The sequence below is a fragment of the Anabrus simplex genome, chromosome 10, assembly GCF_040414725.1.
Source record: "Anabrus simplex isolate iqAnaSimp1 chromosome 10, ASM4041472v1, whole genome shotgun sequence".
In the NCBI taxonomy this organism is placed as follows: Eukaryota; Metazoa; Arthropoda; class Insecta; order Orthoptera; family Tettigoniidae; genus Anabrus; species Anabrus simplex.
Window position 1 is genome coordinate 51,420,881 of NC_090274.1, and position 23,598 is coordinate 51,444,478.

The following is a 23,598-nucleotide window of genomic DNA, read 5'->3' on the forward strand; positions in this document are numbered from 1 at the left end:
AGTGAGCAGGCGTTTTTTGTCCTTGGGGTGTTCCAACCGAAGCTGGACAGAGGGGAGCCTGTCATAGTGGCAGATACATGGATACTGTAAACCCAAAGTGATCCACCCACAGACCCATGGTATTCTGCACATAGTGTACTAATATCAAGAAGAGTCAACTTATGTTTGTCATGTGACGGTACTAATCCCAAGTAATCTCATGGTTCAAAATTCAGCATCCTTTGGTTGCCCCTTTTGTTCACCACTTATGATATGCAGGGGATACTGCAGGTGTACTCGTCTCAGTCCTCTACCCACAGGGCGTTTGTGTGTGTGGTCTGCAGGAGCCGTTTTATTTTGCCCAAGTCTGCCGGCAAGCAACCTCCCCACCTATCTTCCAACTAGAACACACTACGTGGGTGTTACCACCTCTTCTCCTGCTATGACATCACAGTATGTTCATGGAGTGCTGTTTGAGTTTTATTTAATATTTTGGGCCGTAACAGATCCATCAAACTACACGTCATGGAAGTAGCCTGCTGGACAGTTTTCAGTGACCAACAGTGCTGCTCCAAGTGTGAAGAGGCTGGTGGGGTAATTTCACACAGCAAGAGAAATATTACTACAGACAAATGGGACACATCATTCCTCTTGCTCAGAACCTGCTGACAAATGAACTTACATTGGTCAGTACTTTAAGATAAACCAAAATGGAAATTCTGCCCCGTCATAGTGCTGTGATTTGTTTCTTCGTGCTGATAAGTGCGTCGCACAAAATAAAAATATATGGAGAGTTTTGTCAGGTTTACATGAAGAAATTATTTCTTCTCTGTCAGTGGGTCATGCAAAACTTTTGTGACTGGACTTTTAGTCTCATGAAAAGTAAGTACTGCATGACATACCATCTCTGTCATTTAAGACATCACCGCTGACTCAAAACTTAAAGCTCTCATCATCGAAAAAGAAACTAGAGAGCTGTTAAAGGGACCCGGAATGCCCTATCTCTGCAATGATAAATTATCAATGTTTGATGTACCTTCTCAAAAACTATCTATTACAGACATATGAAACATTTGTATGTTTAGGATATGTACCTTGACTAGATACTGTTATGTGCTCCCTATATGTTCATTTTTCATCTTACTTTCTGCCTACTTCGCCGCTGCGCTGCCGTAAACATTCCAACTGGACTTACTGTGCTCTGTCTGCTCACTCGCCTCACCAGAGACTGCTTGCTGTTTCGCCTCCCTCGCCTGCACTCGATTACGTCACCAGTTTCTCGTATGTCCTCGGCTACGTTTTGCTCCGGTATAAAAGTCGCCGCTGCCTTCCTATCATCGATCAGGCATTCTCTGTGTATGTAAGCGGTGGGAGCAGGAACTTTCGCACGGCTGGCCCGTAGCGATTTTAAATTATTTTAGTTCTACGTGACATTTCATCTTAGTACAGGGTGAGCAGACTTTGAATATTCTGATACTTTGGATTTTCTTCACTGCTTGGCCCTTCAGGCCTTAACTTACATATTTTTTCGAACTCTGGCCCATTCTGGGCACGTCATACTGTTTGTTTTGACAACTTCAAACCCTTCAGATTTGGTCATAATCTTGTGCAAAGGACTTGTGCTTGGGCAAACTTTTCTCATTGATACGGAACTTTGTGTACGTCCTGTGTGCGTGTGATTTCAAAATCATCGAAATAGATACAGCAGCCTGATTTTTACCCTCTCTCACCCTTGCCATTCCCTTCAACACTCCTTCCCATCCCCTGTTTTTATGTATTTTTTCTGTTCCTCTGACCTCCTTCCTATTTCACAAATTTTACGTGGTTCTTAATTGTAATAGTGGCCTTTACGCATTGCTAACTATTTTCGCATATGGTGTGTAATTATGGTGCCTTTCTCTTTTAACGTGTAAAGATTGCTGTTAGATCCCTTCTCTATTGTTGATAAGATATTCTATATCCAGTCGAACCTACTTATTCCATAAAGTATTTCCCCAGGTGTATGTTATTTCCAGTTTTAGGGATATACTTAGATCTAGTCACTGTCTAATGATCGTCCCTGTTAAATTTCTCTTTGTATTGTCACACCAATCTTTGAAATTCAAGTCACGATCTCAAATCAACTTTTCCCTTGATGAGTCCCATGTAACTTTTCAAATTTTTGCTTATGCTTGAAAATGGAGCAATTACTGTAATTTGATCTATAATTATCTGAATTTCTTGATTGTAAAAATTGTTTCCTTTTGGTGGTTTGTTAATACATCTTGTGATTTGAACCTCGTTTGAGCTGTTTTCCTATCCCTACTTCCCCTTTTTTTTCCTTGTGTACTTACGATACACCTCCCTTCGCTAACTCTGCTGATGTCTTGGAATTTATTCTGATTATATGCTTCGCCTTATTTTCCCCATGTCATCTGGTAGTCGAACTTGCGAATACTATATGTGCACTTCGAAAGACTTGGCTGGTGTTTCCTATTGCGCGTGACCTTGGGCTCAGCAGTTTGGTTTCTGGGCGCACACAGATTCATAACTTGGCTTTGATTCTAATTTTCTCATCGTTAACCTTTGACTCTGTAACCTTGATGCGCTCAATGTACCCCCCATTATCAACAGATATTATCAATTTACGTAACATAATGCAAATTAATACCTAACAATAATAAAGGATATATAATTAAAATTGTGCCTCAGATGTAAAAAATATAATTCTTTTTAAAAGTGTCAAAAATAATACACACTACAGAATCATTTTCATTCAGGTGACTAGAAATTTGAAATTAAACAATGAGAGACTTTTGGTAAGTGTAGAGCACTAATAAATTAACTGAAAGTTTCAAGCTCCTACGTATAGTAGAAGCTAAGCAATATAAATATGTTTATTGCAGCCAAACTGGCCATTTAGTGTGTGAAGTACATGGATTTACAAATTTTATTTACAGGTCTTCACTACAGAATTTCACGAACAACTCTGTTATCTTACAGTTTAACACGCAACATCTCTCGCATTGGTCACCGCACCATGCACATGTACAGTTTGTGCTGGCCTCGTGAAAACTCGATGTTGCACAGCTTGTAGTAAAATCCATGCAATGGGAGTCTTGTCACTGTGTGGCGGAGTTCGTATCCTCCCTGCATCCATACATGGCTTGCCATAGTGTCAGTAACGTAGAATTCCTCCCATATCTTGTGTTTCTTCTCATGCAGTTCCCTCAGTAAGTCCTGGTAGGCTAACATCGCTGGTTGTACGAGCTTCAGTTATAGGTATTCTATAAAGAAGGGCTCTGGTCAATTCATACAAGCCGAGAGGGTGTGTATTTGGAGAAAGAGCACACTTTTCAAGTATGTTGCCTTCAGCTTCTCTATCATTTCAAGGTTTGTCTTCAGATGTGTGTAATAAAAAAGTTAACTTACGGAAAATCAGCCTCCACAGTCAGTTAAAAATTAAATAACTGGAAAGGAGGTTCAACCTATTCAATACTCAAAGGAAAGAAACGTAGCAATCACATTTCTATTTAAATGGGACCGGTTTCGACCTTAGTCTAGGTCATCAGCCATAAAAACATATAAAATGTTTATGAATGTTGGAGGTCAGTTCCACACTCTGTTAGGCACAAAGACACGACACCACATTCTGTCCTGCATAAAGTCACAACACTACTAATCAACATACGAAGATCAAAAAGGCTTGAATTCGCAGACGAACAGATCTGTAGTAGAAAGCCGCCAGCTCCCGGTGACCAGCGCGGCACACTCAAGGTCACGCGCTGCGGCCAAACACCAAAGTAGAGTGGAGAACGTTTCGAAGGTCCAAAACCTGTCACGGCTGCGGGAAGCCAATTACGTATATAAAAATATACGACGCCAATTAGTACAACTGAATGAGCACCCGTACTCCAGATAAGTTCTTGGTAAACAGTTGACTTGAAAAAACAATTGTAGAGAGAAGAAAAAAATGTAGTAAAAAGCGCAATATTGGAAAACAAATGAAAACTTATATGCACAGTGCGCTATTTTTTAAGAAGAAAAAATTTTTTAGGTTATGATTGAAGTAGTCGAAGTTGGCGCAAGACGAAAATTTGAAAGAGGAGAATAAATTAGAGGAAGAGTGATAGTGAAATAAGAGAAAGAATAAAAGAAATTGAGGTTAGATGGTAATGAGGAAAGATAAGATAGGGAAATGAAGGAGGGGTAGTTTAAGGTGGTTTAGGAGGGTGGGTTATTGGAGGTAGAAAATGTGGGTGGGAACTATGTAAGACATGGAAAATAGAATTGGGGTTTTGGAATTTGGAATTTTTGAGAAGAAGAATTAGGAAGTCAAAAAGGATATTGGGTTTTTCAGAAATGTCGTTTAAATTGAAATTAGGGTTGAAGTACTGGTCAAGGTGGATAAAGCAATTTTCAGTAATGTTTAAGAGGGGGCCTTTGTTAATGATTTTAAGTATGTTTATATACGTAATTGGCTTCCCGCAGCCGTGACAGGTTTTGGACCTTCGAAACGTTCTCCACTCTACTTTGGTGTTTGGCCGCAGCGCGTGACCTTGAGTGTGCCGCGCTGGTCACCGGGAGCTGGCGGCTTTCTACTACAGATCTGTTCGTCTGCGAATTCAAGCCTTTTTGATCTTCGTATGTTGATTAGTAGTGTTGTGACTTTATGCAGGACAGAATGTGGTGTCGTGTCTTTGTGCCTAACAGAGTGTGGAACTGACCTCCAACATTCATAAACATTTTATATGTTTTTATGGCTGATGATGACCTAGACTAAGGTCGAAACCGGTCCCATTTAAATAGAAATGTGATTGCTACATTTCTTTCCTTTGAGTATTGAATAGGTTGAACCTCCTTTCCAGTTATTTAATTTTTAACATCAATAATTTCAATACGGAACAATGAAATTTTTATCTTTAAATCCACAGTCAGTGTCAAAATAAGCCTGCCCCATAACTTCGGACACGATCCCCTTCAAACTGGTCTATAAGTTTCCTTTTGACAGCACTATGTCTGTTTCTGGCTTCCTAGGTTAAATTCTGGAACTTTCAGAGTCTTTGTTTGTCGCATCTTAGCACAGCCTCAACAGTTCGACACTAAACACCTAAAACCAACTTTTCCAAAATCTTGCAGCTTGTTACATTTCCTTCCTTGAACGTGTCACTGCACCAACTACTCCAAGGTGTAGGGTACAAATACCTACAAACACAGTCTTGGGAATCTGACTCCAGATAACATTGTTTACACTATCGTTTGGATTTTCTGTCCGTCTGTGCAGATATTCCTTTAACAGACCAGGGTGTGCTAAGTCCCAAAAATCAAGCCTTATTTCCATCAGAGCAAGAGGCAGACTGTGTGGATGGTTATACATTTCTCAGTTATCAAACCACCCACCTCATTACAGAAGTACTTCATTTGAAATACTCACATTGAAACCTTAAAGATAACTCCGTCAGCCATGATGGCTACCAGCCAACTACTTTTCATGCACGAGCTATTTAATATTAAAAGTAACTTCCACTTACCATACAAAAGTGATTTCTGTATCATTTTAAAGCCAAAAAAGTTAATTTTACATTAAAAATAAGAAAATTGATTTTCTGGCCCTGAATATCCATTCCGGGTCTCCTTAATAAATATGTACCAGGCGAGTTGGACATGCAGTTGGAGGCACACGGCTGTGAGCTTACATCCGGGAGATAGTGGGTTTGAATTCCACTGTCGGCAGCCCCGAAGATGGTTTTCCGTGGTTTCCCATTTTCACACCAGGCAAATGCTAGGGCTGTACCTTAATTAAGGCCACAGCCGCTTCCTTCCAACTCCTAGGCCTTTCCTATCCCATCGTCACCATAAGACCTACGTGTGTGCGACGTAAAACCACTAGCAAAAAAAAATGTATAACTGGCAACATGGTTGGAAGAGTTCCTTAGATCACATCTTTTAGCCATTTTACCATGAAAAAGAACATACCTAGGTTATTTCGTGTCAACAAAAATTGGACTGTCAAACTGTTAATTGCAAAGATTTGCAAGGCAGGTAATCTTCCCCCAAACCTACCTAAGAAGTTGGAAGTAAAAAGCATAACTGCAGACAGGACGAACAACATTCGAGAATGCTGAACAGCGGAAACTGTATTTGTTGTGCCAATGGCCAGGCGACATTAAGGCGTTAATTCCAACTGGTTTAACACTGACTGGCAAATTCGAGTCCCGTTGGTCGGAAAGCAAGTAGCAAGACTGACTGTTCGCAAAAGGCACACCCATACATAATTAAGAACATTCCAGAAAAATAAGCAACAAATCAGTTTTGTTAATACAGGATACAAGATATAGTACGATTTAATATAAATTATTCTTCTACCGCTGTTCCCACATGTGGATTTAATCCTGTTTTACAACTGGATGCCCTTCCTGACACCAACCCCATATACAGGGATGCAATGACTATTGCACGTTTCAGGCATGGTTGGTGATGTGGTGTACTGCCTAAATACGAAGAGGAAAGTGCTCACACACAGTCCAAGCTAAAATAATTAATCCGGCCAGAAATCCAACCCAGGACTCTCTGAACCGAAAGCCTCAACGCTGGCCCTTCAGCCAAGGAGTCTGACATTAGCAATATAAGAATTATTATTCAGTAATTGGATACAGACTGTGCGTAGTTTCAGAATGATCTTTTAAAATATCCACAACTATAAACATTACTACTCTTATTTTAAGTATTGTATCCTAATCATATTTTGTACATCTTAAGACAAAACTTTGTTGTATACGAGTGCCACACAAGACAAACTTCTTTTTCACTTTCTTCAAATTTTGAAGATGTTTACATATTTAATTTGCAGAGAATAAAGCTCCTAAATATTTATGAAAATTATTTTAATACGCAAAGCTAATATTCCTTCATGCTGTGAATGAGTTTCTTACATCTCTAATCGGAGTACTAACTTGTACCCCATTTTCCATAGTTTTTCTCAAGATTCAATAAATTCTGTCTTAGAACTTCAAAGTTACATAAAGTGATCACTTTTTAAGCTGGAGGCTTCTTATTTCCATGAAATTATAGCAAATTTATCTACTAGTCAATATAAATATATATATATAAAATAAGAGTTGCCTGTATATTGCTCAGAATTTAAAAAATGGTATTTCTGCATTGGTCATGACCACAGTAACAAGGAAAGTCACTTTTTACTTTTCCATAATTTCTGTTTATGTATGTACCATAAAGTGGGGTTACTTCAGCCATACAGGGTAACTTCAGCCAATGACCAATAGCAACACTTATTTTCTCCTGCCTCCTATAATGATAAAGATGAACCACTTGCAACAATTAAAATGCACATACAATATAATGCTCTATCAACACTCGGTAGTCCAAATAACATTGGCAGGCTCATTGTTGAGGCAATCTATTTTTTTCGCAGCTCCAACTATTGTCTTGTCTGGTAACAGCAGAAAAACTGTTCTCTAGCCCCAGCATTCGATTCTCCATTCTAGTGGTTTATGGGGTCAAAATGTAAGCATGTTTGGTAACTGATCAACACAATTTGATGCATTTTATTCAAATAGGTTTTTCAGGGAATAGTTTTGTGATAAAAGTTGTCCTCTTCTGGGGTAACTTCCGCCATGCCAAGAATATACAAGAAAATATTATGCAGCTGCAGATATTGTAATTACAATCCTGTTTACTCAAAAACGCTTTAGAAGAGATTAATAAAGGCACAATAACAATAAACTGGGAAGTTTGTGCCGTCAGGGAGAGGAAAGACGGTTCCTATTTTCAATGATAGACTGATATCAGTTGACATGGACGATACACATTTAAGAACTTGATTGATGGCTCAGATATTTTCTAATTTAGAAGACAGTGTATTATGAGGACAGTCTAGAAGATTGCTTCTTTTCCAACCTCCTTTACTCTCCATACAATTGGGCTTTATGATTTCCGTACCTTTTATTTATTATCTTTAGTATCATTACAAATATTTATGCAATGCAACATGTAATTTGTAATATGATACAATGCTTGTATGCTTAGGTTAAATAAAATACTTTCTTCTTTGGGGACAATGTGAATTTGATCACTATACATCTGTTTCACCATGAATTGTTTTAATATGTTTGTGATTGTTGATACTGGGCATTTTGCAGGTTTTAAAAAAACATTCACGGTGGCCGAAGTAACACTACATTGAAGAAAACTTTGTTTCTTGAGTTATTTTTATGGTGGCCGAAGTTACTCCAAAACATGGGGTAACTCCGGCCAGTCTTTCAATAATCATAATTCATTACAGAATAACAATTAGAATTATGTTCATATTTAAAAACGAAGAACAAACATGACAGAACTTATAATATAGTTTTCAGAAAAATAGAGGGAATATTTCACATTTTAATTTTTTAAATATACGAGAAAGTGGCCGAAGTTACCCCGTTTTACGGTACGTATGTGCATCACAAGAAAATGGCACAAGAGAATTTGATGAAAATTGGTATGTAAAGTCTGGAAATGAGCCACTAGAATCTAGGCTATAGATCATTTTATTCACGCTGAGTGAAATGGTAGTTATGGGGAAGGCCTAAAATTTAATTTTTGTATATTTATGTTATTAGTGGTTCTATCGATAAATACCACATAACTAAACTTATATAGAATTAAATTTCCAATTATTTACGTCATACATTTTTACCGTACCAGCTATGATAGATATTCATGAATTTAGATTTTTGTTACGAAGTCCATATCAACGCCAAACCAGGAGAAAATGGGTAAACAGAATTTAATGAAAATCTGTATAGAGTCTGGGAATGAGAAACTACAGTCTAAGCTATAAACAATTTAATTCTTCCTGGATAAAATGGTAGTTTAGGGGAAGGCACCTAAAATTTAATTTTTAAATATCTATGTTATTAGTCCGATCAAAAAGTACTACATAACAAAAGTTAGAGAATACAATTTCTGATAGTTTATGGTTTATGCAGTTTTACCGTACTGACTATGACAAGTGGTATTTAAGAGTCGGAAGAAAACTAAATGTGAAGGCCTACAATATCGGAAGCTCAAATGTAATCAACAATAACATTACATTGACCACTGTTTGTTGTGATATTCTTTGCCTCTTATGCTGCCACTCCATCTCTGATAGATGGAGTTACTGCTGCATACTGAGCGTAACAGCTTGCCTGAATATTGGCAGCAAATACCCAGGGAATTAGATAACTTTCTTTTTTAACATGCCATTCCTCTGGTTCATACATTTTCTGATAATGCTGGTACGTAACACACTGGTTCATAGTATTCCAGCTATTTGATCCCTACTCTGATGCGCTGACTGGAATAATCAGTATGCACACTCAATGGAATAATGGCAGACTCCTATGACCTGGTCTAGAACTACAATTTCAGCCTATTCCAAATTATAGTACCATAATTCGCTAAGTAACTCAATTCAACCCGGAAAAGAGCCATTTCTCAAGAAAAGTTTCTTCCTCTTCACTTTTATTAAATTCTACATTCATTTTATTCCAAATTAGCAGTGAAGAGGGGTTTCTCCTCTGGCTTGGAGGAAAAATATGCCTTACTAGCATTAAAAAGAAAGGGTATTTCTGCATTGTTTTCCCCTGCCAGTATAGTGAATTGAGATCATCTGACTCATCAGGTACTCCTATTAAATAGATGAGCGAAAGGGCATAGATTTCCCAAGGGACTCCATTACTAGCCCCCCTCCGAAATTAAAGTGTGTTCACGGCTGTCTGCGGCCTGATAATTCAAGCTCTGGAACTTTGTACCGTTAGATCGACTGCTGTACTGTTCATTGAAAGTGAGTAAATGTGTGGTTTTTCATTCAATCGAGTATTTCATATGATACCATTGTTTTTAATCACAACATTCCTACTGGCATCATTGTAATGACCTATTTTAATTTCAGTTGGGAAATCCACTACGGCTGAGGATGTAAAAATTTTGATAGTGACTGATTGTAAGTAAGACGGCCTACTTTTACAATGAAAATTCCCTAAACCAGTCTTCACATAAGAAAAAACGTTTGGTGATTTCCCCGTTGCGTTTCTAGGGTAACATTGAGAGCTATGCAGTTTAATACAATCTTACAACGTGTACACTACACAACGTAGAATTATTAATACAATGTAGAATTCCGTAGCGAAGCACGGGTACATCAGCTATAAGCTCATTCCACATTAAAAAGAAAAAAGTAGGCCCTATTGCTCTTATGGCCCTACAAGGAGTGAACACACCCCCTCTTATTATGGACAATTCCTCGTGCTTAAGGAAGAGTATAATTTACTTTATATTGTATTATGAAAGAAAGAACATGTTTTGCCCATGAGTTATTCAAATAAATAATGCAGCTTTTTTGTTTCAGAAATACATTCGCAGGGAGGAATCACAATGACAGGAACAGCCATCGCTTTGTTGCCTTTCTTCACTTTCCTTCTCGGTTCTGGTACATTCAACGCGTAATCATAGGTGCTGTGAATCTCCGGCAGGTTATCACTGTCGAAGAGAGTCCTCTGTGTGTGTGTGTGTGTGTGTGTGTGCGTGTGCGCGCTATATTCGTGTACTGTACAGCAGTTGTTACTCAAGATTTTGATGCTGTAGTGTGCAGCGATTCATCATGACATGACTTCTGATACAGAAATTCGCTATGATTTTAATTCTGTGTTTGGTTTTGTTATTTAGCTTTTGTTTCTCAAGCGCATTTTATTTTTGCCACATTCTTACCACTTTTCATAAGCGCATTTGTTACCATCTTTTCGTGGGGTGATGTGACGGCAGAGTAGTACCCGACGTTGCCCGGCCAAATTTATTAAATGCAATTAATTGCATCCCCTATCCTGAACCTATAAAAATATTTTTTTCTATTTTCTCCCAGTTTGCCTTAAACTTCAGTACTGAGGTTTTGTATGTGCAATACTTTACCCATGTTGTGTAAAAATAATAAATAATCCTCCCCCATCCCCCTTTACAATCCCCGTACCATAGATTCAAAATACATTGCCAGCTTGTAAGTTCCGAGTTTCACCGATATAATATATGCCACGGTTTTCCCGTGATGCTGTTTAGCAGAGCCGTTCGATATGGCAACCCTGTTGTCATAAGAGCAATACCATTTTCGTAACATGGAACGTAGCCTACGAGATATACAAGGCCGGGAAGTGTGCGCTAGTTCTGAGCATAAAAACCATCCCCAACCAGGTTCGCAGTACCACCGCCAGATGTCTCGACATCGTGCTATAGTTTGCATTTTCTGTAGTGCATTAACATATGGAGAAGTGTTTTTAATACGTTTACTTATAGATTTCACTTACTGTTAATGTTCATTTGAACTCCAAGTAAATTTCGTATACTCTACAAAATATGGTATTTCGTACTGTAAGTCCAATTCGTCAAAAAAAAAAAAAAAAAAAAAAAAAAAAAAAAAAAAAGAGAGAGAACTGGAGTTTTCAATCATTTCCAGCCGATCCAGTTTTAAAGGATAAATGGATAATTGCTACATCCGTACAGGGGGTGGGGAATTAGGTTCACTTTGGTCGCCTGGGACGTCACCCAGAGTCTGTAATTTATATTTTAAATACTGAGACTTCAGTTTATGGGTTACAGATTCATTAGATCACTTCACTGCCTCCGACTACCGCATCGAAAGACACGAAGTAGGCCGATGTTGGCTTTTCGAATGGAAAAAACTAGAGTAACATCCCTCATTAAAGATTCCCCTGTGGATAGGGGCGGTAGAATAACACCCACGGTATCCCCAGCCTGTTGTAAGAGGCGACTAAAAGGGGCCCAAGGGGCTCTGAACTTTGGTGCGTGGGTTAGCGACCACGGGGCCCTTAGCTGAGTTCTGGCATTGCTTCCACTTGTGCTAAGCTTTCATCTATCCTATCTGACTCCTCTTGGTCAGCTCTTGTTTTTTTCCGACCCTGCCGGTATTAGGTTCCCCAGGCCTAGGGAGTCTCATTTTCACGTGGCCCTTGTCTTCCTTTGGCCGATATCTTCATTTTACGAAGTGTCGGATCCTTTCATTTTTCCCCTCAGATTGGTGTTCTATAGAGGACAGTTGCCTAGTTGTACTTCCTCTTAAAACAATAACCACCACCACCACCACTACCCCATTAAAGAAAACCTCCATTACGAAGCCATGAATTTGACATGCGTGGAGGAAACCTTAGGATCCCTTATCATAGACAAAATGTCTACCAAGCCCAGAGTACACTATAATCGTAATGCTGATCAGCAACAGTTCTGGAAATAGGCCTACTTGAGACGCTCGAAGGTAAGCTAACTAATCAATTCATGATATTCCATTTTCTTTCAGAAGTACTATTTTTAATAGGCCTAAAATATCTGAAAGTTTTTTGCTATTTGTTTTAATTCGCACTGACACAGATAGGTCTTATGGCGACGATGGGATAGGAAAGGGCTAGGAGTAGAAAGGAATCAGCTGTGGCCTTAAGGTACAGCCACAGCATTTGCCTGGTGTGAAAATAGAAAAACACGGAAAACCATCTTCAGGGCTGCCGACAGTAGGATTCGAACCCGCTATGCAAGCTCACAGCTGCGTGCTCCCAACCGCACGGCCAACTCGCCCGGTAGTTTTATATTATCTTAGATGCTATTGATATTAAGAATGACACCTTGCCTTTTCAGAAAAACCTGTCACTCTGGAGTTGTCTTCCTTGGCCATGATATGTGATTATCTTGTTCGAGTTGCGGAAGAAAATTCCAACTGTGAATCCTGCTTGGGACAGATATCCTCGGACACTGACAGTCCATTGATGTGCCTCATTAGGATGAAAGATCGTGGAGCATTACGCTACCCCTCAAAAAAAAATTGCTTACTTCCTGCAAAATATGTTGAATTTTACGCGTCACTCATTACGTTATCTGGGAAATACTAATTTAGTTTAAAAAACTTAACGTTTTTGTTGTTCCAAAGTTCATCGAGGCATTCAAATGTGACGAGTGTGATCAGTGTATTGACTGCAACTCTCATTAGAAAACTTTGAAAAGCAATACTCGACAATGAAGCTCATACAATTACAGAATTGGAAAAGAACTTCAGGACAAAGCCTTTAAGTAGGAAGATCTTAAAAATGTGAGTGATACGAGCAGTGATCATGGTAAGTCATTTTAATGTATTACTTTTATTAATTATTGCACTTGACTTCGCCTAAAATAATTCCAAAAACCACTTAAATGTGCTTTGCTTTACATCCAATCACCGTAACTTCATTACCGGTATTTGTAGATTTTTACGTCATTAGAAAACACGTATTTCGCGTGAGCAGCATAGCACGATGTCGAGGCAACGCATGGAACGACCCGTGAAGGAGTGATTATGAAGTACTGCTATGTCCTACACTATGACGCTGTTAAATCTTATTACGGAGCTGCCAATCAAGATTTAAAAATAAATTTATGAGAATGGAAAGTAGGCCTAACTGAAGTGCGATATTTAAACATCAAACGTATACCCTTCGCAATTTTTCCACAAGGGAACGGTTCTTTACGTCCTTAAATTTGAATGGGGGAAGAAACTGAGTACAATGAATATAATTACCGAACGCAAACACACGTAGAACTTATCCACACTAGATATAATTTATGTCAATATAACAATAACACTACCTACTTCACAGCTATGGGAATATTTTCTTAAGTTCCAGCTGGACCAATTTGACAGAAATCTAGGTCCATTCCAGGTTTCAATTTCATCACAGCGATAAGTTTATAACTTAATAAATAAACACTATGTAAATCTAAGATTAACCTGGAGCGAAAGTTTACAGCCTTCAACAACTAATTTTAGATTATATTCAATCAATTATCTGAAGACTTAAAATATTGTTAATCCGATCACATGTATAGCCTTACCTGTCATCTTCTTGTTACGAATACCCGTACACTTGAAACCGACTTCTAGCACTTGCCGAGTTTGACTGCGAAGCTGCAAACCAAGGAATGGCAAAATGATTGGGACGTGACGTTCCTCCCAACGCCGCTGCTTGCGCTAGGCTGGGCTCCAATCCAATGAGGATGTGGTCAGCCTGGTCCTTCCCTAGCAAAGAAGGTTTATTATTCCATCATTCCGTAAAACCAAAGAGGATAGAAGACTACTTCTCTGCCTGACATTTCTCTTTGGGTACACCTCTTTAACCTCTTTGTTTTGCAGCATTTCGTCCATATCCTTAGCTAGCATCAGCATCCTGTGGAAATATAATCCTTCTTTGAAACATGTTGCAATATATTACTGAAGTTAGATTCTAGTATATTTCATAACGTCTAGCCGTCTTACTAATAAACGGTGTATAACATTTATACAAGGTTTATACACCGTTTGTGTGAAATTCGTTACTAATATATATTTATAAGGAGCACTCGAAAGAGTATTAAGTTTGTTGTGACAATTTACATTTTGTTGTATTCTGTTAGAGTCTTTTTTTTCTGTTTTTGCAATTTAGCAGATGGTAGCGGTCGCACTTTTCCTTACACAGTGTTCAAACACAGTCATCTGTTGGGTTGTGGAATTTTGTCTTTGCGCATAATTTGTGGTGGAAGCCATGTATTGCATATCTTGTTATGACATGTCTTTGCTCTTGGAGTTGTTTGGTCCAGTTTCGATCGATCATGGCATCATTTCCGTAGAATTCGGGGTCTAATTCCGCTCGTTTCTTAAGAAGGTGTTTTTTTTTTTTAACTCTTGGAATGGGCCGGTAGATGGCAGTGGTAGATTGAGTCGTAGATCCTCCATGAAGTAGGTTTCCCGTGCCAGTACATAAACAAGTCTGGAGGGTGCCAGTTTTCCTACTACTAGGGTCTTCTTCAGGAACCTTGCTTTGACCCTTTCTATCCTCTCCAAGTCACCGCGTATAAGCCTCCTGTGTATACATCTGTTATAGTTATTCATGGAATTGCTTATACAGACCAGGACCCGTGTATAAGCGCTGTATAGTAGCGAGTAGCAGAAAAAGAAACGAGTGAGCAGTTTGTTTTCGTGGTATTTATTGTCTACAGTAATATAATCGTGGTGAAATATTCGACTTATCCATATAACACTGAACACACATTGAAAGAATGGACGATAACGTTGATGATCTTCACGGTATTTTAAACACAGAAGACATACACCAGAGGTTATGGAGAGAATGGAGGCTAGACATCTTCGTAAAGTAAAACACTTTAAAGAGACGGAATGACAATGAATGACTATAAAAGAAATGATGGTTGGGCGTATTTTTGTGTGATAATGTGTTACTGCTTAATAGACTTTTGAAATTGCGAGTTTATTATACATTATTTGCCTCTACAAAGATCTTTATCAAATCTGATTACCCTAAAAATGGACATATTCCTGGTATAACTTCATGGTATAACTTGAAAACTGTACGTAATATGATCTCCATACTTTGTAGCTATAAATAATAATAATCGTATGGCCTCAGCTCAACGAGCTAGAATAACATAGAGAGGCGAAAGCGCTGCCTGGGTGAACCTAATAGAACGAACGTCCGCCATGTTTCCTGTTGTCACACAAGCAAGGGGGCATGGCCTTTAAATGACGAAAAGTGTAGAAAATGCGCATTTTAGAATCGCTGGGGGAGAATTAAAGTCCGTTGCCGAAAGCTTGAAGCATGAAAGCGAATACCGCCACTTCATATTTCGGCACGACGCCAACATCACGATCAGTTGATTGTAGGGTAGTTCGAAATCATCGCACAGTGACATATGAATAGGCCTCGAAATCGGAACAAGAGCGTTACCCTGCTTGGCTGTTGTGGTTAAGCGTAAATTAGAATAAAAACGATGGACATAAATATTTATGACAGGAAACCTTAAAATCATAGGGACCTATAATATGTTACAACCTCATTCTGTTAATATTTTTAAAATTATTGCATCCTCATGAGTACTGTGTTCCTTTTTAATCTGTTTACCCTCCCGGGTTGGTTTTTCCCACGGACTCAGCGACGGATCCCACCTCTACCTCCTCAAGAACATTCTGGAGCGTGAGACATTGGGTCGGGGGATACAACTGTGAGGGAGGGCTGCACCTGCTGTGCTGAACAGGGGCCTTGTGGGGGGGGGAGAAGGAAGCGGCCGTGGCCTTAAGTTAGGTACCATCCCGGCATTTGCCTGGAGGAGAAGTGGGAAACCACGGAAAATCACTTCGAGGATGGCTGAGGTGGGAGTCGAACCCACTTCTACTCAGTTGACATCCCCAGGCTGATAGAATCCCGTTACAGCCATCGTGCCCCTTTTCAAATTTCGTGGCGGAGCTGGGAATCGAACCCGGGCTTCCAGGGGTGGCAGCTGCTCACGCTAACCAGTGCACCACAGAGGCGGCCCATGAATACTTTACCACAATAATCGTTTAGTGTAATTATTTATTATAATATAGGGGGATATCATGTTTCTCCCATTACCATATCATTCTGGGATTACTAGCTTGAAAGCTGTCCATTATGAAGTGTGGCGTAGTTTTAAAAACCAAGGCAACAGACATCTACAATAAAGGCTGTATACATTTCAAAAATAGCAGTAAAATGCTGTATTTATCATACTTGGTGTACGTTTGAACGAAATAAGTGATTGTTTGTGGTTACGTTTTCTTGGTGGTGGGCGTTCCATTTCCTTTACTTGTAAATGTGAATGAAAATTAAATAGGGCTGGAAATGTACAGAGCATAAGCAACTGAATTGAGTGGGATACCATTTATCTCTTTTCGCCCTCACAACGCATTGTTCAGTTAATTCCTTGTTCTTTAAACGAAATCTGAAACAAAATACGACAAATAATTACCGTGGCTATCCGTACTTTCGCTAAGTAAACAATAAAATGGACTTAATTACAAACAGAAATTACAAAAAGGAATCTCGGCTATAATTCAGTAATACTTACTTAAAGTACGATATATCCTTGGTTTAATTACTCCGATTAGTACAACCATACGCTGAGCTTACGGCTGGCATTCTTGAAAGCGAGAATCTATCTTTTCACTTCTTAAAACTTAGGGAATTAAATTGGCAAGCACGATCTCCCTGTCACCTCAACATATGCTCTCGCGCCAATTCGCTTTGTTTTGACAACCGTTAACATGACTGCCCCTTATCAACTTGCTTCAAGCAGGGAGCGCTGATGTCAGGTATACAGCCCCTCTATGTTATTCTAGCTCGTTGCCTCAGCTACCGTGTGCAGACATTTCAATTTGACGCCATCTGGCTGTCTGCTCGTCAATTTCGACGTTCCGTTTTACTCTAGGCCCCCACTAGATGGCAGACCGAGTAAACCGAAACTCTCTTGGGCGTCTATGGCTGAGATTTAATTAACTTTGTCGGGTAAACACCAAATGTGTCACCAGAGATCTTTTACATGCCGACATCGTACGACATGGAGTGTCGAATGGACTTTTTTCCGCCCTTCAAAAATCCGACTACCTCTGCCGGGTTTGAACCTGCTATCTTGGGATCCGGAGGCCGACACTCTACCGCTGATCCACAGAGGCAGCTACTTTGTAGCTGAATACACAGAAATATGATGTATAAATGCCTAATAGAAACATTTTTTATCAAACCTTTCTTTTAAGCTACAAAACAGTTTTTCCTTTCCCCTGAAAAGTAAGGATTTTGGAATGTGTACACTTTTCAACTCGCCGATTCAATTACAATTGCTTACGTTTTCCGTACTATCCCGGATAGGAGCTATTGATCTTTTCTTAAGCTTTTCCATTTCGTTTTTTGGCGTGCATTACACAAGCAAGCTGAAGAAATGTTGATATTAATATAAGCCCATCTCCATCTGTCTCACGGGATGACAATGAGTAACGATAAAAGAAATGATGGTTGGGCGTATTTTTGTGTAGGGCTAATAATGTGTTACTCCTTAATAGACTTTTGAAATTGCGAGTTTACTGTATTATACATTATCTGCCTCTACAACGATTTTTCTCAAATTCGAGTATAAAAAGGGACATATTCCTCGACATAAATAATGGTATAAATTGAAAACCGTGCGTAATATGCTTTCCATACTTTATACTTGAATACGCAGAAATATGATGTATAAATGCCTAATAGAAACTTTTTTGATCAAACCTTTCTTTTAGCTACAAAGTAGGTTTCCTCTCTCCTGAAAAGTAAGGATTTTGGAATGTGTACACTTTTCAGCTCGCCGATTCAATTACAATTGCCTACGTTTTCCGTACAATCCCAGTTAGGAGCTATTGATCTTTTCTTAAGCTTTTCCATTTATTTTTTGCCGTTCATTACACAAGCAAGCTGAAGAAATGTTGATATCAGAATAAGCCAATTTCCAGCTGTCTCACTTTGTGTTGCCACTGCCTTTTCGATATGCCGTGCTACAGCGCGATTTTCCGAAACTTTTGCTCGTAGATAACCAACAGACGCGATCATAACGCCCGTGAACTGTAGGAAGAGATTCCTACGCCTTGGAACGAGTGTATAAGTTACGTGCTGTATAGTAATACAATGCGTATACGACGTTTATTAGTAAGGAATATATAAAAGGCTTATACAGGGCTTATTCAGTGTATAACTATACAAGTGTTAAACAACTGTATACGGACTTTTTATTAGTAAGATGGTAGGTGTGTTAGTGAAGTATAGACATTTTGTTTTGTGAATTTCTAAAAGTAATGCAGTACTCCTGATTTCACAGCATACAAAGGGAAGAGATTTTTCGTTTGTGGAACGCAAGTTTCCTCACACTACATTTTTTGAGGTTAGGCTGTATTCAGTTTATAAATTCTTCAGAAGGACTTATCACTTGAACGAATACATTAAGTTTTAGAACTGGCTAAAACCGTTGATCTTGAACTGAAGAGGGCCTTCGCTGAGTTGCAGCAGAAAATGTTGGAAACTACTCAAAAGCTAAAACTCGCAGATGTCCAGATTGACTCTCTCAAATGTTCAATGCAGCATGCAATGTGAACAGCTAAAAAAATCGCTGCTTTACCACCCGAAACTAAGACGTATGAAAGTGTTGGGCGAATGTTTTTGTTGACGAACATTGCAGAGGTCGGTCAGAATTTGCAGAAAAAAATCAGCAATTAGCTCCGATCGAATAAAGACTCTTGAGAACAACAAGCAGTATTTGGAGCGGAGTTTGAAAGACAGCGAGAACAATCTACGTGAAATGGTGCAACAGAAGAAACAGTTTGCTACGTAATTTGTTGTGATTTAGATAATACTCAAATGCGTTTTTATACTAATAACCCACTTTGTGTAATTTATTACAAATCTATGCAATAGTCCCAGTTTCAATTTTTATACACTTCATTCACCTTTGTCATTTTTTGTGGCGCAAAATGTCTGTTGCTGTTACTCAGGTCAGTACTACTTTTCAATCAGACGTGTTTGAGTCAAGCTAGGAATGAACTGAAAGGTGAAATGACATCAAGAAACTCAGGACTTTTTGCACTTTATTGCTTGTGGATAGTATTTAGGAAATTAGCCTATCATCAAGACCATAATGCAGTGAAGTTATTAAGTAAAAAAAAAATGATAGACTAAAATTTTATTTCCTAAACTGCTTTGTATTTTAACAGTCTACTTCTAAAAACTTTATTCCTCAATCTGTATTTTATTTTTGTGTATCAGTGATGATACCCTTTTATATCCAGACAAAAAGAATGATTATAATTGTTACTAATGCAACTGCTGTTTCCAAAATCAAAAAACTTGTTAGAGACTTCAGTTCTCTTCCAGGATAAGACATATTCCTTCCCTTTTCCTTAACCTGTGCCTTTTTTAATCAAATAACATTGTGATCATTTCTTGCAAAGAAGAGAAAACACATAGTAAATTGTAACTCCACAACTAGCAATTGGAGTTAATTATTTCCTCGTCTGATATTATTTTACATAGTGTACACTACTACATGGAGTTTGGCTATAGCAATTAGTATTACTGAACAAACTGTGGTTGATTTCGTGTAAAACTTTAGTAACTAGTTCTCAAAAGAGATGTTAAGAATGCAACATTGCGCAGTTCACATGTTGTCGCAGTGTGTTATGCAAGGCTGCCACTTTTGAAACTTGAGTCAGGCTAATGACAAGACCATTGGTCTTAATTGGTTATCTGGTTAGTGACAGGATCATTAGCTCCCAGATTGAAGCTTTTTTGCTACCCACAGGTCTCTAGTATCCCCTATACTGAGCTCGATAGCTGCATTCAGTATTCGGGGAATACTGGGTTCGTACCCCACTGTCAGCAGTCCTGAAGATGGTTTTCTGTGGGTTTCCCATTTTCACACCAAGCAAATGCTGGGGCTGTACCTTAATTAAGGCCATGGCCCATTCCTTCCCACTCCTGGCCCTTTCTTATTCCATCATCGCCATAAGACCTATCTGTGTCGGTGCAACGTAAAGCAACTTGCAAAAAAGTATTCCCTGTACGAGTACCAGTATTGGGCTAGTGACGAGACCGTTGGATAGTTATGTTGCAGATACTGCAACTACATTCGGTTCACGCCACGACCCATCATTTTCAAACTGCAGTTTCATTATTTTCATGGAATGTGGTAACACAGGAAATGACAGCATTTCAAATATTGACATAGTGTCGGTTTTAATTTTCCTATGCAAGTCTGTGTGGAAGAATACTTCTAGGGGTGGGTTGGTGGATCCCTGGCAAGCATTAAAGAAGGATCTCTCCTCTTATCTTAAGGTATTGTTTCATGTCATTTTTGTATTATTTTTACCCTCCTAAAAATGTGAACTAGCTATACTCCGCACGGCTTTACTTCTAAATTGACGTTTCGCAAAACAAATGAGCATCGCCATACCTTTATTCCCAGCGCGCTACTGCGCGAGAACAGCTGATACAATACGACTGTGGTAAACAGCCTTCGTAAAATTTAATAATGTACCCAGAAAAACTTATGAATCGGGATTGGAAACAAATTCACAAACACTATACATACCAACAACATCAGACATTTCAAAAAAAGCATACATTATTAAGAATAAAAGAGAATGAGGAAATAACACATCACTCACCGCTAATGGCTGGCACAGGAAGGAGGTTATGGCCTACAAAGGGAACACTAAACTGATCAGAGTCTCTTTCTTGCCACTTGTCTTTCCCGAACTACACTGATACATTCTAAACATGCACAAACTAAGTACACTAACCAATACACGGACGTAAATAAAACTACAGCTCTTTTTATATACTGAATTACTAAACCTGTATTTTACTAACTTATGCTATGCTAAACATGCTATACTGTACTATACTGGAGAGATAAAGACTAATATGAAGAACACAAATTTCTGAAAAAAATTCAAAAGACTCGTACCGTACCGAACACCATACACACTGAGCGAGATAGGTTAACCATGTGGTGAATGTAAATATTAGAGTTGGTAACTAGGTTTCGAAATTATACTCTGCCGACATAAGTCGATATAAATGGCAGCTTGGAATTGGTTGGGTACTGTTTCAGTGCATAACCACCAGACAGAGCCAAAATCGGCCAAAACGTCAATTTAGAAGTAAAGCAATGCTGAGTATAGTAAGGTGTAACCTATTTCATCACATTTAAACTCTGTAATCTTAACTTCAGTAATGGTACTTCATCATGTGTTGTATAATGTACTGTCCTATTCTCGTGTGTTGTGTCTTCAAACAGCCAAACTGTGCTGTATGTACCACAGGCAAAACCGCTGCAGGTTCCTGCAGCTCGACGTTTTTCGTTGCTAGCGGATTAGGTGGTATAACTTACATAACTGCTATTTATGCTACCAGCCATTTATAAAGTGCCTCTTGGTCTAAACAAAGAAATTTGGCTTGTAGTGATTTTCCATTGGTCTGAATTGTTAGGGATGCATAGTAAAGAGCATTTGGTAACTGTGAGGCTAATCAACTTCATTTCGGTTCTGTATTAACTTTAAATATCTAGAATAGATTTCTTAAAAAGAATTTTTGTGTATTAAGTCCACCGATTCAATACAAATTATTGCCATTTAATAAAGGGTCTGTCTAAAATGCTACATAGTAGGACCTTGCCTAGAGGTCATCTTCATCTTAAAATATAAAAAGAATGAAAAACATGTATAAAAATAGTGATTCATTAAAAAACTTAAATGAGATAAAATACAATCATCAATTTCAATAAAAATCCATGTTTAATAATATAATTTAATGCAGCCACTGGCCATGAAATGGATCCCTACATAAATAGATACCTTTTCACTTAGAATACAATATGTAGTTCTCTGTGTTAATCACTACAAAATTTGGTCAAAGACGCCACACTTTTTCCACATTCCTGAAGATGATAGTGATCACGATGATTCTTGCACAGCCAACTCACACAATCCTTCTGCGGATTATGATGTTTCGTATTGTCACATATTCTATGATAAAAGCCATGTACCACAAATCGTGTCGAAATGTCGTAGCTCATAATTTGCTTGTTTCTAATCTTGAGTTATCATGACATCTGTGGTATAAAACATGGTCCGTATTTCCTTCTTTTTTGAATAAGGTTCTTGTAGAACACTGTCGTAGGCAGGTGTTGAATGTAGTAGCATGCACTCTCGTAGATCCTCTATGAAGAACCTTTCTCTTACTAGTTCATATACCAATCGTGAAGGAGTACATTTCGATAGGCTTAGCACTTTCTTTAGATAAACAGCTTTGGTCTTCTCTAATTCTCGTAAATTACTCTTGGTAAAATGGTCCCATATTAGCTGTAGTCCGTAACTCACTATTGGTGAGATCTTCACTTTAAAGAGTTTCAGTGCCGTAACCATTGAAAGACTCACCAGGTGTTTGATTTCATTACCGCAGCAGCGACCTTGTCTTTTATATGTAGCGTGAAAGAGGTACCCGTGACCTGTAGAGTCATCCCCAGGTACTTACAGGAAGTGGGCGTCGATAATCTCTCACTCCTATAATAAATTGTGTCTGTCAGTGCAATTTTCCCTCCTTGTCTGAATGTCAAAACTACTGTTTTACTTGTGTTCAGCTGTAAATCATTTCTACCTGCCCATTCCACTAATATATCAAAAGCTGCTTGTAGATTTTTGCAATTGCCATATCATCCGTATAGATATACACTTTTTACATTCTCAACACTTTTCTCCTGATTGCGTCTATGGTCACTATGTTGAACAGGATTGGGCTCAACGGACCCCCCTGATACAGTCCTGTTGTTTGCTCTATCGGAAAAGACCTTGTCAAGTTGTTGTCAATTTGTACTTCGTTCTCTGCAAGTATATTTTGTATCAGGACAAATAGAGCATTACCCCATGTGGGTGGGGGACACAGACGAACAATGCACCCACGGTATCCCCCTACCTGTCGTAAGAGGCGACTAAAAGAGGGGACCAAGGAATAATTGAATTAGAACCATGAACTTACTTGTGATTAGAACAATCACACGGGGAACACCATGGGTCGCTTTTACTTGCGAGTAATTCCAATATGTTAGGTACACAATAGGTTTGTGATTAGTAGCAGCACAGAGCGGTTCACTATGGGATTCCAGTACCTGTGATAAGTACCAATATATGCGGAATACCACGGGCTTACGTTGCCTGTGATTTGTACCATTATTTGAGAAACACCACGGGTCTGGGCTTTG

The 23,598-nt window shown here is 38.7% G+C and overlaps 1 long non-coding RNA gene across 1 annotated transcript in view; it reads right to left on the reverse strand.

Annotated features, from left to right (window-relative positions):
- Window positions 1–13,981, reverse strand: part of LOC136881754 (uncharacterized) — a 55,290-nt gene extending 41,309 nt beyond the window's left edge. The window contains exon 1 of the long non-coding RNA XR_010861039.2: window positions 13,864–13,981. This is a non-coding gene — a long non-coding RNA (uncharacterized lncRNA). The remainder of the gene's footprint in view (window positions 1–13,863) is intronic.
- Window positions 13,982–23,598: the final 9,617 nt, after the last annotated feature.